At 43.7% G+C, this 25,824-nt stretch overlaps 1 protein-coding gene across 6 annotated transcripts in view; it reads left to right on the top strand.

The window, feature by feature from the left end:
* Positions 1-25,824, top strand: part of LOC130121764 (potassium channel subfamily T member 1-like) — a 166,005-nt gene that overhangs the window by 41,762 nt on the left and 98,419 nt on the right. The window lies entirely within an intron of this gene.

The following is a 25,824-nucleotide window of genomic DNA, read 5'->3' as shown; positions in this document are numbered from 1 at the left end:
TACTCCAATAGGTCATTTACATGCTTCATGTAATTGCAGTCGACCAGTTTCAGTTGCTCTAATAAGTGTAGCTCCAGCACTTGAAGTACTTTATTTTTATTTATTTATTTATTTTACAAATCCCCATGGAGAAATTGATCCTCTGCATTTATACCATCCTATTGCATAGGAGCAGTGGGCAGCCGTAATGCGATGCTCGGGGACCAACTCCAGTTCTTCTTCCATTTGCCTTGCTCAACGGCACAGACAGGAGTATTTCCCCTAACATGCATGTCTTTTTGATGGTGGGGGGAAACCGGAGCACCCGGAGGAAACCCACGCAGACATGGGGAGAACATGCAAACTCCACACAGAAAGTACCTGGGACGGCCTGGGGTTCAAACCCAGGACCTTCTTGCTGTGAGGCAACAGTGCTAACCACTGGGCCGTCGTACTTCTAAGTGAAGTACTTTTAGAATTTCCTCAGTCCTGCCTGAGTGGAATATGTCTAACCGAAGACACAGAATACACATGATGATTTTAATTTTCATGTAGTTTTCTTCTTAAAAGACAACTACAGCACCTTCAACTTGAATTTACTGTACAAACATCAGCATGATTTAGCTACTAAAGCTAAATGATTGAGTGTCAAGGAATACATTTCACACACATTTCATATTAGAGGCAAATTCCTGCTACCTAAATTGACATAAAACAACACATTTTGAGTAAAATACTTAAAAAAAAACTGGGTCTTATTTTCATAGTTTTTACCATTGTGTATATTGGTTAATGTTATTTTACTCACTGGCTCCATTGTCAAGATTTTGTGTACAGGACAACTGCTGGACTGGACTCAGCTTTACAACGGCATTGTACGGGACCAAGTGTCCGTTTGATATACCCCAGTTATCTAAACCACATATTTTGAAGTGAAAATCAAAGCGCAAGTTAAAAGTTATCACTCAGTCACATTGCTGAGCTAATTCCTGCTTCAACTTGAACACATTACCATCTTACTTACTGCAGGTAGCTGTAACCATCTTACTTACTGTAGGTAGCTGTAACCATCTTACTTACTGTAGGTAGCTGTAACCATCTTACTTACTGTATGTAGCTGTAACCATCTTACTTACTATAGATAGGCTATAACCATCTTACTTACTGTATGTAGCTGTAACCATCTTACTTACTGTAGGTAGCTGTAACCATCTTACTTACTGTATGTAGCTGTAACCATCTTACTTACTGTAGGTAGCTGTAACCATCTTACTTACTGTAAGTAGGCTGTAACCATCTTACTTACTGTAGGTTAGGCTGTAACCATCGTACTTACTGTAGTTAGGCTGTAACCATCTTACTTACTGTAGGTAACTGTAACCATCTTACTTACTGTAGGTAGGCTGTAACCATCTTACTTACTGTAGGTTAGGCTGTAACCATCGTACTTACTGTAGTTAGGCTGTAACCATCTTACTTACTGTAGGTAACTGTAACCATCTTACTTACTGTAGGTAGGCTGTAACCATCTTACTTACTGTAGGTTAGGCTGTAACCATCTTACTTACTGTAGATAACTGTAACCATCTTACTTACTGTAGGTAGGCTGTAACCATCGTACTTACTGTAGTTAGGCTGTAACCATCTTACTTACTGTAGGTTAGGCTATAACCATCTTACTTACTGTAGGTAGCTGTAACCATCTTACTTACTGTAGGTAGCTGTAACCATCGACTTCATACCAAGCCAGCACAACTGAAAAGTCATAGATATTACGAAATCACGTGTTGTTGTTGTGGTTGTGGTTGTTGTTGTTGAGGATATGTTTAAGGGTTGTGCTCCGATGCCTTGTAAGACACTAGTGTAAAGCTATGTCCAGTGGTGGTCCCTTGTCCAGAATCTCCAAAATTAAGCCAGTGAATGAAATGGTATGATAACCAATACCCATGAAGGCAAAAACTACGAAAATGAGACCCATGCTGTAAAAAGAGACAAAAAACCCCCGAATTTTTCCTAAAAGTGAGGTTGGCGTGGTAGCGTTGTGGTTAGTACTGCTGCATCACAGCAGAACGGCCCTGGGTTCAATTCCTGTCCATCTGTTTGAAGTTTTTATGTTCTCAGTGTCAAAAGCATATTAAAAATATACACTTCTCTCAGCCACAATGGGATGAGATCATTTAAAACCCCTCCCCAGTGGACCCGTTCAGTAATCCACCTCAGCTCTAAGTGTGAATAATGTGTGAGCGACAGTAGGCTGTCCAGGGTGGCTCCCTGCCTTCAGCCCACTGCATGCTGGGATTGTCTCCAAGCCCCCACAATCCTGAATTGGATTAAGCATGTAGAGATGTAATGCATGGATGGACGGATGGATTTAAAGGGACACAAACAAGATTTTAGGGTGAAATATTTGGTAGATGAGGCTTATATTTCATCCAGCATTAGCATTTGCTAAATCAAACTGTTTCTTCTATGTTTCCTATCACTACTAAATATGCATGCTGTGTTTTTTTTTTGTTTTTGGGGGGGGTCTTTAATTCTTGATAACTGTTTTAGTCATCAAGACTATCTTTGAAACAGAAAAAAAATAGTGCTTTTACTGAAGCCCTTCCGTTGCTGCAATATATATACATATATATATATACACACACACACAAACACACACACACACACACACACACACACACACACACACACACACACACACACACACACACACACACACACACACACATACATACATACATACATACATACATACATACATACATACATACACTATATGGACAAAAGTATTGGGACACCTGGCCATTACACCTACAGGAGCTTTTATGACATCCCATTCTAAATCTATAGGCATTCATATGGAGTTGGTCCCCCCCCCCCCCTTGCAGCTATAACAGCTTCCACTCTTCTGGGAAGGCTTTCCACAAGATTTTGGAGTGTGTCTGTGGGAATTTTTGCCCATTCATCCAGAAGAGCATTTGTGAGGTCAGGCACTGAAGTTGGACGAGAAGACCTGGCTTGCAATCTCTGTTCTAGTTCATCCCAAGGGTGTTCGATGGGGTTGAGGTCAGGGCCCAGTGCGGGCCAGTCAAGTTCTTCCACACCAAACTCACCCAACCATGTCTTAATGGACCTTGGTTTGTGCACTTGGGCACAGCCATGCTGGAACAGAAAAGGGTCCTGCCCAAACTGTTCCCACAAAGTTGGAAGCATAGAATTGTCCAAAATGTCTTGATATACTGAAGCATTAAGATTTCCCTTCACTGGAACTAAGGGGCCTAGTCTAACCCCTGAAAAACAACCCCATACCATTATCCCTCCTCCACCAAACTGTACAGTTGGCACAATGCAGTCAGGCAGGTAATGTTCTCCTGGCATCCGCCAAACCCAGACTCGTCCATCAGACTGCCAGACAGAGAACCGTGATTCATCCCTCCACAGAACACGTTTCCACTGCTCCAGAGTCCAGTGGCAGCGTGCTTTACACCACTCCATCCGACGCTTGGCATTGTGCTTAGTGATGTAAGGCTTGCATGCAGCTGCTCAGCCATGGAAACCCATTCCATGAAGCTCCTGGCACACTGTTTTTGTGCTGATGTTAATGCCAGAGGAAGTTTGGAACTGTGCAGTTATTGAGTCAACAGAGCGTTGGTGACTTTTACGCACTACGCGCCTCAGCACTCATTGACCCCGCTGTGTGACTTTACATGGTGTGTGACTGAGTTGCTGTTGTTCCTAAACGCTTCCATTTTTCAATAATGCCACTTACAGTTGATCGTGGGATATCTAGCAGGGAAGGAATTTCACAAACTGACTTATTGCAAAGGTGGCGTCCTATGACAGTACCACGCTTGAATTCACTGAGCTCTTCAGAACGATCCATTCTTCACAATGGTTGTAAATGCAGGCTGCATGGCTAGCTGCTGGATTTTATACACCTGTGGCAATGGATCTGAATGAAACTCATGAATTAAATGATATGATTAAAAGGTGTGTCCCAATACTTTTGTCAATATAGTGTACATACATACATGCATACATACACATACATGATTATTGTGGCCAAACGAATTCATGATAACGATATTATCATGATATCTATAGAGCATTTGAAAAAAATCATGATGCTATCAATGAAATTCATCTTTAACTTCATTGTGCATTTTGTCTCTTTTTTGGCAAATGAATTACACTCATAGTATGAGTGTAGGGAGGTGGAGAGTCTGTAGCCATTACTGTACAAAAGCGTACAAAACGAATAATGAAACTTAATGGATAGTGAAAAGGCAACCAGATGAACCGATAAGATCCACAAGGCCTAACATCGGCTATCAATACAATGTCTACTGAAATAACATCACTTGCTGGGATCAGGGAACAGAGAGTTTGTGTGTGAGACCACAAGCTGACAACTAACCACTCTGATATATTGTGATCTAATCTCCACTGACCATGTCCTTACATCATTTTTCATAACATGATTTTGTGCGGCAGTTAGCCACACACTGTGGTAGCAGCTAGCTAGCTAGTTGCTGCATCACAGCGCCACAGCACAACAGATGTGTGTGTGTGTGAGGGGGGGCAGACAACGCAACAATGAGAGAAGCTGAAATGATTTAAGAGGCACTGAACTATTTACATGATATTATCTTATGTGTATAATTAACATGATATCAATATTTTTCCTTTTTTAAAATATCATGGTTATCATCAATACCGATATATCTTAACACCTCTAATATATATATATATATATATAGATAAATATTGCTTACTATATTGACTACAATAGCTTTGAGAAGTATCTGTGATGTCAGCGATCGTATCATTTCCTGACATTCTACAAGTCTTGTATAAATACACAGCCTTTCTGGTCAATATTAATCCACAGTTTTTACAAGATCGATGCAACAGTTGAGTAATCACCACCATTACCAATTTCTCCACATGCATGTTGTGGATTCGGTGGTGTCGCCTTAAAGCCTATACTAGGAGTTTTAAAATCCTAACCGATTTAAAATCGGGTTGCATCAAGCACATAAGGAGAATATTCACAGATTTTCTTCTCTCCAATCTCAAATATGCACACACTACAAGATTTGAAAATCATGGCGCATCAGACACTACAGGATATATGTCTTGGAAGGCATGTTATATAGGCAGTTGTGTTCTTTTTTTTCAAAAATTTCCCCCTTTTTCTCCCCAATTGTATGCAGCCAATTACACCAATCTTCCGAGCCCTCCCGGTCGCTGCTCCACCCCCTCTGCCGATCCGGGGAGGGCTGCAGACTACCACATGTCTCCTCCGATACATGTGGAGTCGCCAGCTGCTTCTTTTCACCTGACAGTGAAGAGTTTCACCAGGGTGACGTATCACGTGGGAGGATCACGCTATTCCACCCAGTTCCCCCTCCCCCCGCAGACACAGCCAGTTGTGTCTGTAGGGACTCCTGACCAAGTCGGAGGTGACACGAGGACTCGAACCGGTGATCCCCGTGTTTATAGGCAATGGAATAGACCGCCACGCCACCCGGATGCCAGGCAGTTTTGTTCTTGCCACATATCAACAAGCCTTTCCTCCGTCGCACCCGAACAACAGCTTGGTGTTTCTTCATGGTCACTATTTCAAAATTCCTCTCCCATCTCCTTGCAGACTCGTCTTTCTCATTGGCTTTTGTGGTCCTGTTCAGAAAGTAGTGACGTAATCATCCAGATTTTAAGTCCCAATGATCAGACATGTTTGACAATTATCGGGGCAGTTCTGGAGGTTTAAGATTGGATCTGTAAACCCCTCACATTACCAGGTAACGTGGGCAGCACATCGGTACCGACAACCCCCAGACCAGATTTCTCCTCCCATTGTCGGGGAGGGAGTGGGGGATGAATCAGGGATAAATCGGCCTAAAACTCCGAGCCTGGCTTAAGTGGAGTGGCACTGTGCTTGCTGGTGTTGTACGGCTGTTAGGGAAATGGACTGCGCTCCTCCGGGAAGCCCTAAGTGGTGAGGCAGAAGCCTCTGTTTGCCTGCGAGTTCTCTCTGTCAGTCACTCTCTGCATTTGTGTTGACCATGCCAGTGGGAATATGAGTTGATGTATCGCTATGTACAAGCTGGCTTCGTTTTGTCAGGCTGCTCTCCTGTCACTCAGCAGCTGCTCTGTACTTGTTAGCCCATGCTATATCATGCAAACCTGCAAAAAGAGAGCAATTAAACTCAGATTTAAGTTCGTGGCAAATGGGGCTTTTCCTTTTCGGGGTTTACCTCAAAATACCATTTCAGCAGATGACCTCAAGCAGGATTGTTAATTTTTGCCGGGTGCCTGGAGTGAGGATGTGGAGGGCACGTCGATAGACTGGTTAATAAGCCTTAATAAGCCTTACCTATAGATCATCGTTATTATTATGCACCAAAACTATGGTGCATCAATGATTGGTGGAGGTGAATGTCAAAGGTTTAGATTTTATTCGCAAAGTTGATGGAGATGTAGGCCTTGGTAGTTGCCAAGCTGCTCATAGGAGTGCTGATTCTAGAGTCAATCTCACAATCAAGCCAATAAGATGATATGAAAGGGGAAACTTTATCCTAAAACCCATTTGGCTAGGATTGACAGTGCTATTGACAATTTGCTAGTGCCGTCTGTCTGTCTGTCTGTCAGTTAATGCTGATAGATGTGCTGGTACACCTACATCCAACAGAGCCATTATACATTTTATTATCTGCAGCTGTGTTCATCCTGCTATGCTGACATCAGACTACTAAGACCATCCTTCCCTGTTTTTCTTTATATGATTTTTAACCTGTACATTGTTTTTAATCTGTAGATGTCAGCAAACTCACTAAAATGGTCTAGAGTTTTGTTACTCTTTACGGACAAACAAACATGGGGATTGACAGACAACATTTCAGGCATTTGCGTTGCAAAAAAAAAATCTAGCTAAAATATTAAGCAATAAAAGAAACATAATTAGTTTGTTGTTTTGAGTTTTAAATGTCAAGAGACAGTTGGCTGCATAAATTCCCGGTCATCTTGGCTCTCATTAACTGTTGTGGTTTTGTGCTCCAGAGTCCATCATTGTTGCCACACACTACACAGGATTACCAGTGGTAAAAGTCAAACAGATTTGATATTAGAAAAGTACTATATAAATAAAGTTATTATTATTATTAAATCAAAAATCAAAATCAAATCAATTGTATTTGTATAGCCCAATATCACAAATTACAAATTTGCCTCAGTGGGCTTTACAGCAACACAACATCCTGTCCTTAGACCCTCTCATCGGATAAGGAACAACACCCTAAAAAAAAACCTTTAACAGGGAGAAAAAATAGGAAGAAACCTCAGGGAGAGCAGCAGAGGAGGGATCTCTCTCCCAAGACAGACAGCATGCAATAGATGTTGTGTTTATGGTATTTACATAATACAACATTGAAAGAGGATACCAGAATTATAATGGACTTATAAAATTTATGAAGAGTATGATGCACAGCACGCCAAGCAGTGTCCAGACTCCATCAGAACGGTCCAGGACCCAAGCCACGCCACCAGCATCCCCATGTAAAAAAAATTATGTGAGGAGAGGAATGGCCGGCAGCGTTCAAGTGGCAACCACCATCACAACAGAGACCTGGGAAGAGAACCAACTGCAAGTGCACACAAGGGAGACTGACATGACACCATTCAAACAGAGAAAAAGAGAAAGGAGAAGACATCATTCAGAGAGAGAGAAAAGACATGTGAGAGAAGAGAACAGTTTGCAATAGTCATTAGTCATAATCAATTAAGTCATCAACTAGTGATAATCTATACTCTATAATCTTGTCGGCAGAGCAGTGGTTGGTAAATTCATTGAGACAGCAAACCAACCCACCATCCAGTACATGTTGTGAAGCACTCAACTTAAAGGCAACTAATTGTAAACTAAGGCAAAAAGATGAGTTTTAAGTTTGGATTTAAAGGACTCAACAGACTCTGATTGTCTGATGGCAGCAGGCAGGTTATTCCACAAGAACAGAGCCCGATAGGAAAAGGCCCTGCCACCAGCTGACTTCTTTTTAACTTTGGGTACACACAGGAGCCCTGTATTTTGAGAGTGAAGAGCTCAAGATGGAATGTACGGTTTAAGGAGATGAGACAGGTAAGATGGGGCAAGCCCATTTAGGATTCTATAAGTCAGCAGAAGCACCTTGTATTCTGATCTAACATGGATAGGAAGCCAATGAAGGGAGGCAAGAATTGGTGTAATATGGTCAAATGTCCTAGATTTAGTTAGAATTCCAGCAGCAGCATTCTGAACCATTTGAAGACTTTTAGTACTAGGATGTGGCAGACCTGAAAACAGAACATTACAGTCTGGATGAAACAAATTCATGTATTAGAGTCTCTGCGTCAGCTATGGAGAGAAAAGACCAAATGTTAGCTATGTTACGGAAGTGAAAAAAGGCAGTCTTGGTGATTTCTTTAATGTGCTTACTTTGTGAAACCACAAAGGTATCGATTGTTATCGTTACTTGATCAAATTGGTGTTTGTGTCTAGCACGGCCAATGACCAGCATCTCAGCTTCATCCGAATTTAAAAGCAGAAAGTTAAGTGACATCCAGTTTTTCACAGTAGCCAAGCAGGCCTCTAAGTTAGTCATTTGAGTATGATCATCAGCCCTTATAGGCACATACAACTGAGTATCATCAGCATAGAAATGGAAATTTATTCCATAACTGCGTATAATTTGGCCAAGAGGTGTAATGTAAAGAGAGCAAAGTAGAGGACCATGTACTGAGCCCTGAGGCACACCATATTTAACGTCAGAAAATTTTTATATAATATTACTATAGCAGACACAATGTGTTCTTCCAGATAAGTAAGACTTAAGCCAAGAGAGAGCTAAACCAGAGACACCAAAATTACAATTTAATCTATCTAATAGTATACAGTGATCAATGGTGTCAAAGGCTGCACTGAGGTCCAGTAGTAGAAGCACAGAAGTGGAATCAGAATTGATAGCTAGTAAAAGATCATTCACCACTCTGGTCAGAGCAGTCTCAGTGGAGTGACAGGGCCTGAAAGCCGACTGAAAAGGTTCATATAGATGGTTTTCTTTTATATGGGTCGAAAGTTGTTGATACACAACTCTGTCTAGTACTTTAGAGAAGAATGGAAGATTAGAGACTGGTCGATAGTTATTAAGAGACCCTGGATCGAGGAGCTGTTTTTTAAGTAGAGGTTTAACCACAGCTGTCTTAAAACTGCTGGGAACAATGCCAGTAGTAAGTGATAAATCAACAATGTCTAGCACTATATTACTATATTAATTGGGGCAGCCCCGACTGCCTTGCAAGGAGATTGGGAAGCTAAAGATTGAATCTGTAGATACTACCTCACACTGCAGCATCATCTGAGAAGATAATCGGTTCTGAGCAGTGGCAAATCAGTATCTCTCCAGTCAATAGTTATTAAGAGACCCTGGATCGAGGAGCGGTTTTTTAAGTAGAGGTTTAACCACAGCTGTCTTAAAACTGCTGGGAACAATACCAGTAGTAAGTGATAAATTAACAATGTCTAGCACTATATTACTATATTAATTGGGGCAGCCCCGACTGCCTTGCAAGGAGATTGGGAAGCTAAAGATTGAATCTGTAGATACTACCTCACACTGCAGCATCATCTGAGAAGATAATCGGTTCTGAGCAGCGGCAAATTAGTATCCCCCCCCCCTCACCAGATATAATTGTCCTGTAGTGTGCACCAGGCTTCATTGACAAAACTATTGACTTTTGTCAATGCTAACTGACCAGAGGAAGCACTAGTGCAGCGACCAGGACACATACCCACATCTGGCTTCCCACCCGCACACACAGCCAAGTGTGTCTAGGATGCCCGACCAAGCCGGAGGTAACTCGCGGATTTGATCCAGTGATCCCTGTGTTGGTAGGCAATGGATTGCTACACCACTCAGACACCCTAAACTTTAAGTTATAAGCCTCTCATGCTGACCCTGTCAGTCCACAAGTCAACAGATTTCCGCCAATGATAAAACCCTCCTCAACTGACCTGGCCTTGCACACAGCTGGTGTCTTGTGAACGTTTAGAAAGTTTAGAAAGTGCTTCAAGAGCGAAGCAAACAAATGACAAAGAGACAAGTTTACTTAAAAAAGGGCGGTGGCAAAACGATTTGCACCGTAGCAGGGGTATGGGATGGGTTACTCACCAGGGTTAGGGTAAGGGGCACAGGGAAGGGTCAGGGTCCCTATCCTGGTTGAATATGAACTCTGGTTAGAGTAAAGGGCACAAACTTGTTGTGTGTCCATGTTTGTCCTCATGATGATAGATGTTCGTGTGGGTGTACCACAAAACCCGCACAGGGTAAAATGGATAAAGGAGAGGTTGGAGTTTATATACCATAGTTTTAAACTGGCTGTCTACTGGTCATATTGTCTCTTGTCTAGACTGAGGACCTCTCATTTACTCTAATGATGCTGGAACGCAGTGGTAAGACTACAGGTGATGAACTGCATTGGAAAACTGTGATACCGCTGACAAAGCAATGTGAAACATTGATGTGTTCGTGGTCTGATACGTAACATGACAGAGGGAACTTTCTCCTACCATAAACAACGGGGAGTGACAGGAGGAGCTTGGGTAGAGCTTGGCTGACCTGATATACAGAACAGCAGGGAGAGCTCCACTATGTTTGAATATTCATGCCTGTTCCTGATATTTATAGATGTCCTTGCTCCCTTTATATCAGAACCTCTTTTGAGAGAGAAATCTGGTAATTACTCCTCTTTCCAGCTGTTTACTCTGTCAGTGGTTTAACACAGGAAAGGCTGGATATTTGGTATCCATCACACGGCCGTTATAGGTTTTCATTCGTTTAGAGACGTTGAAAAAAGGCTACGGGAGTAAACCCCGGCAGAAAATCAATGTCTACAGTGCTGTTGTTTTTTGTTTTTCTTGCCCTTTTGTATCTGTCTAAGTCAGAGAGTACTGCTGGCGTCGTGTGTGGCTGCCGCTTCTCCCTCTCGTGGCCCCCCCTTCCCATCCACCGCTGTATGTCTGTGTTACGTTTATCTGTCGTCTTGTTTCACCACCGTTTATTGTAAAGTGACTTTGAGTGTTAGAAAAGCGCTCTATAAGTTTAATTTGTTATTATTTTTATTGTTGTCATTTATTATTATTATCATTGTTATTATTGTCATTATCATTATCATTATTATTATTATTATTATTATTATTGTTATTATTATTATTAGGGCCCTGTGATGGACAGGCAGCCTGTCCAGGGTGTCTCCCCACCTGCCGCCCAATGACTGCTGGGATAGGCTCCAGCATCCCCATGACCCCAATTGGGATAAGTAGCTTGAATAATGGATGGATGGATTTCTTTCATGTTTCCTGTTGTACATCCTGTAGAGCCGGGTCCAAACTATGGACCTGAGGCACTATAGGGCAGATGTCACTTGATTGACAGTACTCGTCGTAATATGTGGGCTGTTCTGAGTAGGGCTATCTTCTGCATAATAGTAATAATAATAATAATTATTATCATTATTGTTATTATTATTACTATTATCCATCCATCCATTATCCCAACTGCTTATCCTGTTCTCAGGGTCGTGGGGATGCTGGAGCCTATCCCAGCAGTCACTGGGCGGTAGGCGGAGAGACACCCTGGACAGGCCGCCAGGCCATCCCACATTATCATTATTGTTATCATTATTAAAAAAATACATATATTACTCATGCAGATCATGTGTCAAACACACATTGCCCTAATAGAGGAGAAGACAAAATACAAATAGTGGTGAAATGTATTCTCTAAAATTTAAGATAGACACAACCCCAAAGCTGAAGAGCCATTGCCTGCTACACCAAGCTTGAATTTGACGTGCTATTATATGTGTGTGTGTGTGTGTGTGTGTGTGTGTGTGTGTGTGTGTGTGTGTGTGTGTGTGTGTGTGTGTATATATATATATATATATATATATATATATATATATATATATAAACTTAGCACAAAAAGTAAGGAAATGTGTGTTTGGTAGATTATTCTTTGTTGTAACAATGCTTCTTGGCAATAAATCTTATATCAGGCACCTGATTGTCAGCACCTGGGGTACCAGAAGCTCAAAACAAGAGTCAAAAGCAGCAGCAAAACAAGCTGTTTGGCATTGGCAGAGAAGATTTGGCAAATTTTTCATGGATGCAACCCACATACTCAGCTCTGCTGCTCATGCCACAAATGCATGTTCCTTACAAATGTGGCTCCGTTTAAAAGGGAAATAAACAGGCTTTCCAATGGTATAAGATTTATTGCCAAGAAGCATTGTTACAACAAAGAAATAATCTACCAAACACAAATTTCCTTACTTTTTGTGCTAAGTATATATATATATACACACACACATACAATTTTATTTATTTGTGTGTGTGTGTGTGTGTGTGTGTGTGTGTGTGTGTGTGTGTGTGTGTGTGTGTGTGTGTGTGTGTGTGTGTGTGTGTGTGAGTATTGGTCAAGGACGAAAGCAAGTTCCCAATTTACTGGTAACTCCTGTGTTGTTTTGCCAACTTTTGTGTTAACCTGTGTTTTTTTTCATCCTGTTTTTTCTTGAGGAAGACTTTTCACACACTGATAATCCGTCATTGCGTTGGTAATTGGCGGTACCTTACTCTTACTGCAGTGAGAGGTGTCCTCCCATGCCAAATTGGGCCATATTAGGAGCTCAAATGCACAACGCAGGGAGCAAACGCATTAATACAGGATAGATTAAATGTCCTTATCTGTGAATTCACACTGAGCTCATTAACCTGCCGTGTGCATCTCAGTCCTTTACCCCCTTCGGTTTCAAGTGCCTTGTAATATCAGTTTTTTGCGGTGGTTTTTTGCAGAGTGCAGTCTTTTGAGCAACACTGCTCTGCAAGGGAGATTACCCAGAAGTCACAGAGCTGTTTGATGCTTATTTACAGTGTCCACGCTGCAGGTATGGCCTCTAATCGTGTTGTTTGTTGACAGGGAGTGAAGTGGTAACCGCATCACCGGTACTGGCTCTGGTGTGTTCTGGCTGTGTGTATTTATTTACGCGTGCCCAGAGGAAAGGGGTCCTGCTCGTGACAGTCTTCCCTTCGTCTTAGGAGCAGGTATTATTTTGGGATCGTTGCGTTGTGGACCATTTTAAAAGTGCAGTTTCATTACAACAGGAGCACAGGACATTTCTGACGATGCACCGTCTCGTCTGGAAAACCCATTTATTTATTACAGGATCTTGCTGTTATCTCATGAACTGAGTGTCTGGAGACAAATAAGACCGAAATGACACACACAAAAAAAAGTTTGAGTTCTTATATTTTGATCTGAGCACAGATTTAAAGAGAATGAGACAACTGCCTAAATTTGACAATAGTGAAAAACAGAAGTGGTGAGCTCGTTTCCCTTTTCTTTTCTTTTTCCTGTGTGTGTGTGTGTGTGTGCGTCTGTGTGTGCATGATTGTGTGTCTGTTTTTGTGTATCTGTTCGTTTGTGTGTGTCCGTGTCTGTGCGTCTTTGTGTGCGCATGAAAATGTGCATGCCAGCCCATGTAGTATGTGGAGCCGTGTGTTTGCGTGTGTATATGTGTCGACGCTGTGTGTTTACACTGAGTGTAAACAGGAGTGCCTTTAACCGCATGTATCACCATGGCTGATGTTTTGCAGCTCCGCCGTATAAAATATTAATGCTTTTGGCTGACACGAACCCCGGCAAGATGGTATGGTCTTTGTTGTGGTTGATGACAATAATAGGACTCTGCCATTCAACGTATAACAAAAAGGTGTGTTCCAGTGGAACACACTCCTTCTATTGTGGTTGGGGATATGCGGGGTGCATACTAACTAGTTTGATTGAAATAAGCATGTTTTGACAGTCTATTTGAAAGGAGCTGTTGGTAATTTCTTCCCAAGGAGCACGACTTTATCACAAATTGTATTTAAGTCGCCGTCTCTTACTTCAGGTAGGCCTATTGTGTGTTACAGGTAGAAATGTGCAGAGGTGTCTTTTTGCTTCAACACAGACAGTCACATTGAGTCAAAGAGGGTTCCTGTATTCACTTCTGTCCTGGATCTTCTGATCGAAAATGTAGGGTTCAACAAGATATCCCTTCCCTGAGTCTTAAGGTTTACTAAAGCTAAACCTAAGTTACCTTACAGAGAGAGAGAGAGAGAGAGAGAGAGAGAGAGAGAGAGAGAGAGAGAGAGAATTCATCAGCCTGTGGTTCCCACATTCTTCTTTACCCATATCTGGACATATAAGATCTACTACTACTACTTTCGGCTGCTCCCGTTAGGGGGCGCCACAGCGGCTCAGCCGTTTCCATCTCTTGCTGTCCTCTGCATCTTCCTCCGTCACACCAGCCCCCTGCATGTCCTCCCTCACCACATCCATAAACCTCCTCTTTGGCCCTCCTCTTATCCTCTTCCTTGGCAGCTCCATACTCAGCATCCTTCTCCCAATATACCCAGTATCGTTCCTCCACACATGTCCAAACCATCTCAATCTTGTCTCTCTTGCTTTGTCTCCAAACCGTCCAACCTGAGCGGTCCCACTAACATACTCATTCCTAATCCTGTCCTTCTTCGTCACTCCCAATGAAAATCTTAGCATCTTCAACTCTGCCACCTCCAACTCCACCTCCTGTCTTTTCATCAGTGCCACCGTCTCCAAACCATATAACATAGCTGGTCTCACTACCATCTTGTAAACCTTCCCTTTAACTCTTGCTGGTACCCTTCTGTCACAAATCACCCCTGACATTCTTCTCCCCCCTGCCTGCAGTCTCTTCTTCACCTCTCTTCTGTACTCCCCGTTACTTTGAACAGTTGACAACAAAGATTTTAAACTCATGCGCCTGTCACCTCTACTCCTTGCATTCTCACCAATCCAATGTCCTCTCTCTCATTCACACATAGGTGTTCCGTCTTGTTCCCATTGACTTTCATTCCTCTTCTCTCCAGTGCATACCTCCATGTCTCCAGGCTCTCCTCAACCTCCACCCTACTCTCGCTACAGATCACAATGTCATCCGCAAACATCATAGTCCACGGAGACTCCTGTCTGATCTCGTCCGTCAACCTGTCCATCACCACTGCAAACAAGAAAGGGCTCAGAGCCGATCCTTGATGTAATCCCACTTCCACCTTGAACCCATCCGTCATTCCCACCACACACCACACCATTGTCACACTTCCCTCATACATATCCTGCACCACTCTTTCATACTTCTGCTACTCCTGACTTCCTCATACAATACCACACCTCCTCTCTCGGCACCCTGTCATATGCTTTCTCTGAATCCACGAAGACACAATGTAACTCCTTCTGGCCTTCTCTATACTTCTCACTCAACACTCTCAAAGCAAACATCCCATCTGTGGTGCTGTTTCATAGCATGAAACCATACTGCTGCTCACTGACATCACCTCTCCTCTTAATCTAGCTTCTATTGTTATTTCCCATATCTTCATGCTGTGGCTGATCAACTTTATACCTCTGTAGTTGCTACAGCTCTGCACATCGCCCTTGTTCTTGAAAATCGGTACCAGTATACTTCCTCTCCGCTCCTCGGGCATCCTCTCACTTTCCAAGATTGTGTTAAGCAATCTAATTAAAAACTCCACTACCATCTCTCCTAAACACCTCCATGCCTCCACAGTTATAGTACCGAGATCATCATTTGTGATCAATGTACCATCGTTATTTCTGGCCCCTGAGCCTGTTCAAGGCAATTGCATCCCTATCGCCAATCCATGGTTTAATATTTGCCATCGTATATCTATGTGTCACTGGGTTTTAGAAATGCTGTCATTTGGTTTTTAGAACAGTTTTCTGACCTCTAGCCTGTGCAATGGATTTTCATCACTTTGGTTTTCATGCAGTTACATTTGGTGTTACCTCAAAATGATCAGACAACATGATCAAGTGAAAGAAGACTGTGGTCATCATCAGCCTGTGTATTTGCAACAGGGTGTTAAAGTGTGGAGTATTGTGTGGTGTCATTTGGGATCTGCTACTTCCCCCTGACGTGCAGTTTCAAAATCTGAAAGAAATCACAGTAAGATATACACACATGCATCAAAAGAGCAAAAGATTGTGCAAAAATTTAGGGTCTTAAGCCGGTGTCCAATGCATCAATTAAGATCTTACCCCGACTGTGGAGATCGGATAAAGGCATTCAGGCGGCCATTTCAGTAATTGCAGTATTACCATAATTGGGATAAGAGCAGCATATTAATGCTGCATAGTAAATGCACCCATTCTAGATTTTTGAAGGGAGAAGCCTGTCAATTATAAATGAGTACAATGGCTTTAGTGGGGGGGGGGGGGTTATCATCTTAGTGGTTCTCTCTACATCTGACTAATTCATGGAGAAAGAGAGAAAGAAAGAGGTGTCCAAAAGTTTCTTCTTCTTTTTTTACATAAACATCAATAATGGTTTTCATTACATGAATGCACATCGGATTTAAAAATGAAATATGTTGTGATTAAAGGCGCATGTGCGACTGGTTTCACGTAGGCTGCACTTCTCATGGGAGCAACTCAAAAACCCATAGGAACCTCAGAGGCCCAGATATGGGATGGGTTGTGTAACGTCCATGCTTTGTAACATGTTTAGTAATGTTTCTGGTGTTAGTTTTAACGTTTATTCTGGTCACAAGGGGGCGCTCTAGGGGCGCTCTAAATTAAGGGTTAAGCCCGGAAGTAGCAGAGTAAGAGTGGCGCGTTAGTTGCCATGGTAGCGGGTACGCTAGCTAGCGGATGTACCGTTGTCGTTACGCAAAAGTTTCACTAAAGATTCCAAAAAAACGCGACTTCGTGATGTTTGCGTTATTATTTCAAAACTGTTTACAGGTTGCGTCTTTAACACAGCATACGTACAACAGCAAGAACTTTAATGCCATGTTCTGCATTATTGAATAGTACCGGTGCTGGGTTTTTTGTTTTTCTTTGGGGGTTTTTTTGTTGCCAGGATGAGAAGCCAGAAGGCTTATGTGACTAATTTAGCTGCATTGTGCTGGAACTGAGCCCAACAGCTGGTGGACAGCAGGAGAGAGACGTGCCAACGGATGACGTGCTGATAAGGTTTTGTTTTGGGTTTTTTTTGATGGTCTAAACTACTAATAAGACACATTAGCCCCTAGCTAAAGATTCTGACCCTTTAGCCGAGCGGTTAGTGATGTCGCCTGGTGGTGCAATACACCTCGTATCGAATCCCGCACCGGGTAAGATAATAACCTGCTACAATAGGAAGCTCACCGAACAATTTTTTTTGTTTGTTTGCCCCTTTTTCTCCCCAATTGTACTTGGCCAGTTACCCCACTATCCCATGCCTCCTCCCATACATGTGGAGTCGCCAGCCATTTCCTTTCACCTGACAGTGTGGCGTTTCGCCAGAGGGACGTAGCGCATGGAAGGCTCACGCTATTCCCCCCAGTTACCCCTCCCCCTGAATAGGTACCCCGACTGACCAGAGGAGGCGCTAGTGCAGCGACCAGGACACATACCCACATCCGGCTTCCCGCCCGCAGACGTGGCCAATTGTGTGTGTTGGGACGCCCGACCAAGCGGGAGGTAACACGGGGATTCGAGTCACCGATCCCCGTGTTGGTAGGCAACGGAACAGACCAAGTTAAAGTTTCAATGGCCTCCTGAACTTAGCAGGATCTACCCCAATAACAGGATACAAACGTTAATAATCATTGCCTTGCAAAAACCTGTGTTACTGTATGTTTAGACTGAGTGCTTGTGTTTATGACGGCACCTTGATCGTATCATGTTAAAGTAACTGTCAACCACGTGCCCGTGTCCATTTCTAATCAGTGGGGGTGTGCTGTTAATGTCCATCTTGGTGCCTGTAACATTGCCTCTGATGATGTCTCCTGCGATTAAACTGTGTGGCATTCAGGCAATTATAGTTGTAATTACCCATTTTGGTTAACATATGAGCTTCACAACCTATTAAGTATGATTGGTCTTGGACGGGCCAGGCCCACCCGATTTCCTCTGTGCCCACCCACCACACTGTGTTTTCTGCCTACGTTACAGGTGTTTGTTTGCTCATCTGTGTGTGTGTGTGTGTGTGTGTGTGTGTGTGTGTTTTCTCACGTGTATCTTTTTACACATCTGTACGTGTGTCGCATGCAACACACGTACAGATGTGAGTGAGCATTCCCTGCCCGGAAGCTGTCTCCATGATGATATAGACAGTAAATGAATTCTCAGACGGTATTCCCTCCCTCCCTCGCTGTATCTCTCGCTCCCCCTCCCCTAGTTTCTCTGTGATGTTCTCTTTTACCTCACCTACTCTCTCTATAAAACGTCCCTCGGGAACAGCAGTAATTGCCCTGCTCCTTTCCCTCTCCTCTTTTGTTCAGTAATTTCTTTCTTTTTTATGTTCTGCTCATCCCGTATTCATCTTGTCAGACCTCGAGCATGGCTCTAAAGTCTTTTCCTGCTGGAGCTGGAACGCCAGCGATATTACCCTCCATGCTCATTAGAGGCAGCAAGCTCAACACATTACAGAGAGAGAGAGATTTGAAAATTTTAAAAACCTTTATTAAAAAAAAAACTTGTAAAAATCCAAACATTTTTCCATGACAAAAAAGAGTACTGTACAGTACAGTTAAATCCACAACAATTTCATCACTTAGTTAAAATGGAATTAGATATTAAGTCATCCCCTGCCACAGAACATATTGCATCATTATAGCACCACTTTTGGATGAAATCTCCCATGCTACTCATTCCTTTAAAGAATCTAAAATCATCCCAGACTCAGGCTTTCACCAGTGAGAGGTCCTGCTCTCCGCTCTGTTCTTCCTGCTACTGTAGATTGACAATTTGGCCTCCCCTGCAGCCCGATTTAGTAGTTGCCACTCAGAGGCGTCAGATTTTTTTTGTAGCCAACTCCCAAAATGAAGACAGTCTAAGACCACCTCTCACCAAACCGTCTAAAAACATTCTTCGGTGCATTAAAAGGGTTACGGAGTACTCTGCATATGTAAAAACAATGACAAACAATCTCTACTTCGCCACAAAATGGACATTTACTGGAACTGTGAAGGTGATCACAGAGATAAAACTATTTATTGCAACAGCACCATGTAGAATCCTCCATTGTGAATCACCAGTCCTTATCTTTAGAGGTGGTTTATATAAAACCCTCCATACCGGTTTCACCCCACTGTCCACTAGTAGTTCAGGTCTCCACACTGTCAACTCTCCCACCCAGTTTACATTTGTTCAGTGCTTTCACACAACAATTATATACGGTTTCCCCCCCCCCCTTTAACTGTATACAAGACCACATATTTACAGTCAGTCACATTTAATAAGGGTCCTGAGAATCCATCCAGATTTGGAAAAAAGCCCAGCTCTGGAAATGGATGATTTTCATCAGGAGAGTCCGCTCCACCACGATACTCCTACAGCATCATAACCCCCTCCTCTGCCAGTCTCTCAGTCCACATGTTTAAAATGTTCCTGGTCTGTTGAATAGAAGAGAAGCCACAGCCTTGGGTGTCGGTTAGCCTAGGACCAGCTACAGCCACTATTCTCCTCAGAGTGACCACTCCAGTGTTGCGTAGCATGCTGCTGAGACCTGCTGTGCTGTCTTGAACAGCCATTCTGGCCCCATTAATGAAAGACTTCCAATAGCCAGTGCAAAGAGCACAATCCCACCACTGTCTCAAAGACTTAAAATCTTGTTTTCTGCTCTTAAAACCTCTCCAAACTTTTTAAAAATACATCCTTAAAATTAGTGTCACATAAGAAAGCTGTGTTAAAATGCCAATATGCACTTTTAGGCTTCAAGTTAGGGGTTAAAACGTTACAAATGACCAGAAAGTGATCACTAAAACCAACAGGTAACATTCTGCACCCTTTTAATAATGTTTAAATTATGTTTAAAACAGTACACTCGGTCTAACCTAGCCAGGGATATTACATTATCTCTAGTGTGAGCCCACGTATATTGTGTTTTATCACCATTCATCCTGCTCCACACATCTACTAAATCATGCACTTCCGGTAGTTGTTTCAGTGCACGCTATGGTGCACTATGAGGTTCTAAGTGACTTCTGTCTATAAAATCATCTTCAGTAAATTAAAATCTCCTAAAAATAAAAAATCTTCAACATTAACATTACTTAATACGGTGCTTAGATCTTGTAAACGTTTACTCCGTCAGGTCCTATAGTAGGCGCATGCACATTCATAAAAACCTTATTAAAATGTTCAAACGCTGCCCTCACTACCGTCTGTCTGCCCCCCACCTCCTGCTCTGCCACAAATGGCACCGGTGCAAAGTTCTTTGAGAAGAGAATGCCCGCTCCCCCACTGGTCGTGCTCTTGTGACTCAGCACCACCTCTTCACCCCATTCTCTCTTCCAGTCACACTCATTAAAACTGTCGCTGTGAGTCTCCTGCGCAAACATCACATCACTTCCTTAAAGTCCCATCAGCTTGGACAGTGGAGACCTTTTTGCCGCATCTCTTGCCCCATTTATGTTCAGTGGTACTGATATTGAAGTGACTCATTGCAAGAGAGATGAAAAGCACACGTAGCAACAACGCTGACTTCCATTCAGGGGTGTAAGCTCTTATTCGTCATCGTCTCCATTATTTAGCTCTTGCCTGATTCTCTGAGCAGTTTTCTTCGGTCTATACACGTCCTGTTCAGCCAAACCTCCTCTGCCTTTACTGCTCATCTGCAGCCTTGCAGAATTAGTGAACAGCTCTGTGTCAGAGAAGCAATCCTCAATTTTCACCCCCTTCATGTTCTCTGTAAGAACAGTTTGATTTTACATATGCTGTAAGCTCTTTTGGTTTAACGGCTAACAGCCACTTCATAGTCCTCCTCCATACTGGATCCAGACTCTGTTTATCTGTTTTGCGGCTCTCTTTCCTTTGGTCTTACTTGCTATTCCTTTCTTCACCTGTGAATTTCCACTGCTACTTTTCTTTTTCCTTTTCAGATGTGTCACTCTTAGGGCCCCATCGTCGTCTTTCATGTCAACTTAACTTCCTCCCAGCACTACATCCTCCGCAGCATTTTCACTGAGTTTTCCTTTTGTTCTGCCTCCTGTCCCTCACTTTCCTCCTTTTGTCCTCCCTCACCCACCTGACTGTCTTTTTGTACCTCACCTGTCTCCTCCTGTTCTTCCTACCCACCTGACTGTCTTTTTGTACTTCATCTGTCTCCTCCTGTCCTTCCTCACCCACCTGTCTTTTTGTACTTCACCTGTCTCCTCCTGTCCTCCCTCACCCACCTGACTGACTGTCTTGCTGTACTTTACCTTTCTCCTCCTGTCCCTCCGCACTTTCCTTGCTGCCTTGTCTCATTGTCCCCGTCTCATTCTGGTTGTGTTGCTCAGTGTCCCTGCTTCCAGCAGATGCCTTGTCAGAACCATTCTGTCCTGATGTAGAGTTTTTCTCCGGACATGCTCTGATGAGACGTCCCCCTCTACCACAATTAAAATACTGTCGCATGTTACAAACATTATATAATCAAAGTCATCTACCCTGGTTGAAGGTTCAGCTCCTCACTCCTGTTGTTCAGGATCATGTGTAGCTGCCTTCTGTGTGACACTACATGTTTTAACTGAGGAGACTTACAGCCGGAGAAGACTTTCCTTATTTGGGAGACTAGTTTTCCATGTCGCGATAACTCCCGTGTCGACACTTCATCTCTAATGACCGGGGGAACATTTGACAAAGTCACTTTTTTCCGCTGGTGTGGCAAGGGGCAGAACAGATACCACAATCCCGTTCTCCATCACTGCGTTCACCTTTTCAGCGCCGTCCACAAAGATGACCACTGCACTGTTCGTCCGAGCAGCGGACTTAATGCTGCTGCAACCCACAACCTGCCCCAAGGCCAGAGTGCTCCTCCACTGAACAAGGGAAAGCCGGCACGGTCTTAAGGCCAGGCCTCCTAGTCAGTTTGGTCAGATCCATACTGGTGTTTAGGACGCCAACCAGGAAACACTGGCTGACTACAAACACACACACACACACACACACACAACCAGGGGCGCGGGAAGACGTTCTAAGTAGGGGGTGCTGTCAACCGGAGGTAAAAGTGTGACTTCATTATGTTTTTTTTTAAATCAATTTACCATATTTTACAGAAAGATGCTTAAAGATGAAGGAATACGTTTCCTCAATAACAACAACAAATTCTTCAATAAATAATCAAAAATATTATTTTCAACGCGTCGTCCGTGTCACGGTCATCACTAGCCTTATATTGGTGTTCTTGTTTTTTCGTTTTCATTTCGGCATATCGCAGGTCAGGTGCACTGCTGCGTCCAAGATGGCAGGCTATTCCCATCTCCGCTAGAAGGAGCTGCAGCACCTTCAGCACCCCCCCCCCGCCCTTCCCGCGTCCCCGCACACAACGTCCCTAAAATCTCCCTTTAAGCACACCAAACAATGCAAACCCTACAATACATACTGTTTACCATATTTACAATGAAAGATAGAACAAAAAGTTTGGAAGTCACTCACTCCGTAGAGATCACAACAAACGCTCCCACGCTCAGTCACGCCCCCATCCACTCAGAGAGCGAGAGAGAGAGAGAGGGCGAGAGACGTCGAGAGAGAGAGAGAGAGAGAGAGAGAGAGAGAGAGAGAGAGAGGGAGAGAGAGGGCGAGAGAGAAGGAGAGAGGGCGAGAGAGAGGGAGAGAGAGGTCGAGAGAGGGCGAGAGAGAGGGAGAGAGAGGGCGAGAGAGAGGGAGAGAGAGAGAGGGCGAGAGAGAGAGGGCGAGAGAGAGAGCGAGAGAGAGAGGGGGCGAGAGAGGGGGAGAGAGAGAAGGCGAGAGAGGGCGAGAGAGAGAGAGAGGGCGAGAGAGGGAGAGAGAGAGAGAGAGAGAGGGCGAGAGAGAGAGAGAGAGGGAGAGAGGGCGAGAGAGAGAGAGAGAGAGAGAGAGAGAGAGAGAGAGAGAGAGAGAGAGAGAGAGAGAGAGAGAGGGAGAGAGAGGGCGAGAGAGGGCGCGAGAGAGAGGGCGAGAGAGAGAGAGGGCGAGAGAGAGAGCGAGAGAGGGGGGGGGCGAGAGAGAGGGAGAGAGAGAGAAGGCGAGAGAGGGAGAGAGAGGGCGAGAGAGAGCGAGAGAGAGGGCGAGAGAGTGAGAGAGAGAGGGAGAGAGAGAGAAGGCGAGAGAGGGCGAGAGAGAGAGAGAGAGAGGGCGAGAGAGGGCGAGAGAGAGCGAGAGAGAGGGGGCGAGAGAGGGAGAGAGAGGGCGAGAGAGGGGGGGGGGATTCATCAGCCTGTGCTTCCCACACTCATCTTTACCCACATGTGGACATGAAAGTTGTAGTACCGAGCTCATCTTTTGTAATGAATGAAGCACCATTATTTCTGGCCCCTGAGCCCGTTCAAGGGAATGGCATCCCTGTGACCCATTCGTGGTTTAATATTTGCCATTGTATATCTGTGTCACTGGGGTTTAAAAATGCTGTAATTTGGTTTTCAAAACAGTGTATGGTTACATGCAGCAAAAGGCGATTCTTAGGAGTTATCTGTTAAGACAAATAGTTTGATTATTATGTACTGTGGCTACTGATCATGCGATTACTCTTAACAGCTGCTTGCACGCGATTCTTCCCATAAACGCTGTGTGATCCAGGGAAATGACGTGTTTGCTGTTTCCCTCCATCTTTCTGACCTCTAGCCCGTGCAATGGATTTTCATCACTTTCATTTTCATGTAGCTGCACTTGGTGTTACCACAAAATGATCAGACAACATGATCAAGTGAAAGAAGACTGTCGTCATCATCAGCCTGTGTGTTTGCAGCAGGGTGTTGAAGTGTGGAGCCTTGTGTGTTGTCATTCGGGATCTGCTACTTCTCCCTGACGTGCAGTTTCAAAATCTGAAAGAAATCACAGTAAGGCGTACACCCATGCATCAAAAGAGCAAAAGATTGTGCAAAAAATCCAGGGGTCTTAATCCGGTGTTCAATGCGTCAGTTGAGATTTTACCTCGACTTTGCAGATCAGATAAAGGCATTCACATGGCCGTCTCGGTAATTGCAGTAAGAGCAGCAAATTAATGCTGCGTTGTAAATGCACCCATTCTAGATTTTTGAAGGGAGAAGCCTGTCAATTATAAATGAGTATGATGGTTTTAGTGCTCTTTATCAGCCTAGCTGTTCTCCCCACCTTTGACTAATTCATGGAGAGAGCGAGAGAGAGTAAGAGTCAAGTCAAGTCAAGTCAATTTTATTTGTATATCCCATTATCACAAATTACACATTTGCCTCAGTGGGCTTTACAGCAGTACAACATCCTGTTCACATATGCAGAAGAGACAAGCAAAAACTTTAGCCACACATCGGAATGAGAGAAGGATATAATATTTCAACAAGATATGGATTTATAAGATATATATATATAAAGTGGTGTCCAACAAAAAATTCTGACATAAACATCAATAAGTTTTTTATTACATGAATGCACGCTGGATTTAAAGATGAAATATGAAGTGTTGTTAAGAGCGCATGTGCAACTGTGTTTTCACATAGGTTGCATGAAGGGCTTGCATTCATTTCTCATGGGAGCGACTCAAAAAGCCATATGAACCTCGGAGAGCTGAGATATATAGGATGGGTTACATCTTTAAGACTATTGTTATACTGTTAAACAGTACTGGTGCCGGGTTTGTTTTTGTTTGCTTTTTGGTCAGGATGACAAGCCAAAAGGCTTATGTGACTAATTTAGCTGCATTGTGCTGGAATTGAGCCCAATAGCTGGTGGACAACAGAAGACAGACATGTACGGTAATATTCAATGGATGACATGCTGATAAGGTTTTTATTGGAAAGCTTACCATACCGGTGTTTACCAGATGCCTGAGTAGTGGAGAAGAAGTGTACTGGTACCGATTTTCAAGAACAAGGGTGGTGTGCAGAACTGTAGTAACCACAGAGGTATGGGTTATTCTCAATCACTTGACTTGTTCGTTGACAACGAACAGCTCCGCCATGTTGGAGGACAGCGAGACCTTAGCAGCCACTGTTTACACTCAAGTTCTCATCGTCGATCTGTGTTTACAAGAACGAAATTTTAAGCGAAAATTGGACAAAATGTACGGAAATAAAACATCGCAGTTGTGATCCACGCTTCAAAAAGCTGTTTACAAAACAAATTTTTACAAAGTTGTGGCCTAACGGCGCAAAGGGACAGATTTTATTTGAAGATTTTAGGCAGTTAGGCCAATCTCGCGCATTTCCGCAAAGCCTTCCATCAAGAATTATTGCAGTGAATTCGGGGGGCAACCACAGGAACTGCCGGGGCCTGGACGCGGACCCGTATTGCCCGCACCGTGGGAGACATCACTGACCACTCGACGAAAGGGTCCCCCTCCTCCTGGTCTGGCTAGGTCCATCCTAAAAGCACCAGCAAGAGGCCCATTCTCCTCTCTATGACATCATAGTGACTCCTCAGCCCATACGCCACCTCACGAAGGAGGCCATCCTCCCTCAAGGTACGATGGACCCGGTCACACGGGCCCATTCCGACTCCATCCCGAACAATTTGAGAGCAGCACTTCATCTGGGTGATATGAAGACACGTCTCAATATGATGGACCCCATCACCAGGGACTAGGTGGGTTTGATGGTTCTGGTCCAACCCTGCACAATATTCCAGAGCGGTTTGATGGGCCCAGTCGCTATGATGGCCTACCTGTGTCTCATGGTCCAATTAGAAAAGGGGATGGTATGGGGAGGTTTGAAGGCCCACCCCATTCTCAGGGCTCAGGGGTGTTTGAAGGCCCCATGGGTCAGCAACCACCAGTGAGGTTTGATGGAAAGGG

Source organism: Lampris incognitus, chromosome 1 (genome assembly GCF_029633865.1).
Source record: "Lampris incognitus isolate fLamInc1 chromosome 1, fLamInc1.hap2, whole genome shotgun sequence".
Taxonomy (NCBI): Eukaryota; Metazoa; Chordata; class Actinopteri; order Lampriformes; family Lampridae; genus Lampris; species Lampris incognitus.
The sequence above is the reverse complement of the archived record's forward strand: the minus strand, read 5'-3'. Positions and strand labels throughout refer to the sequence as shown.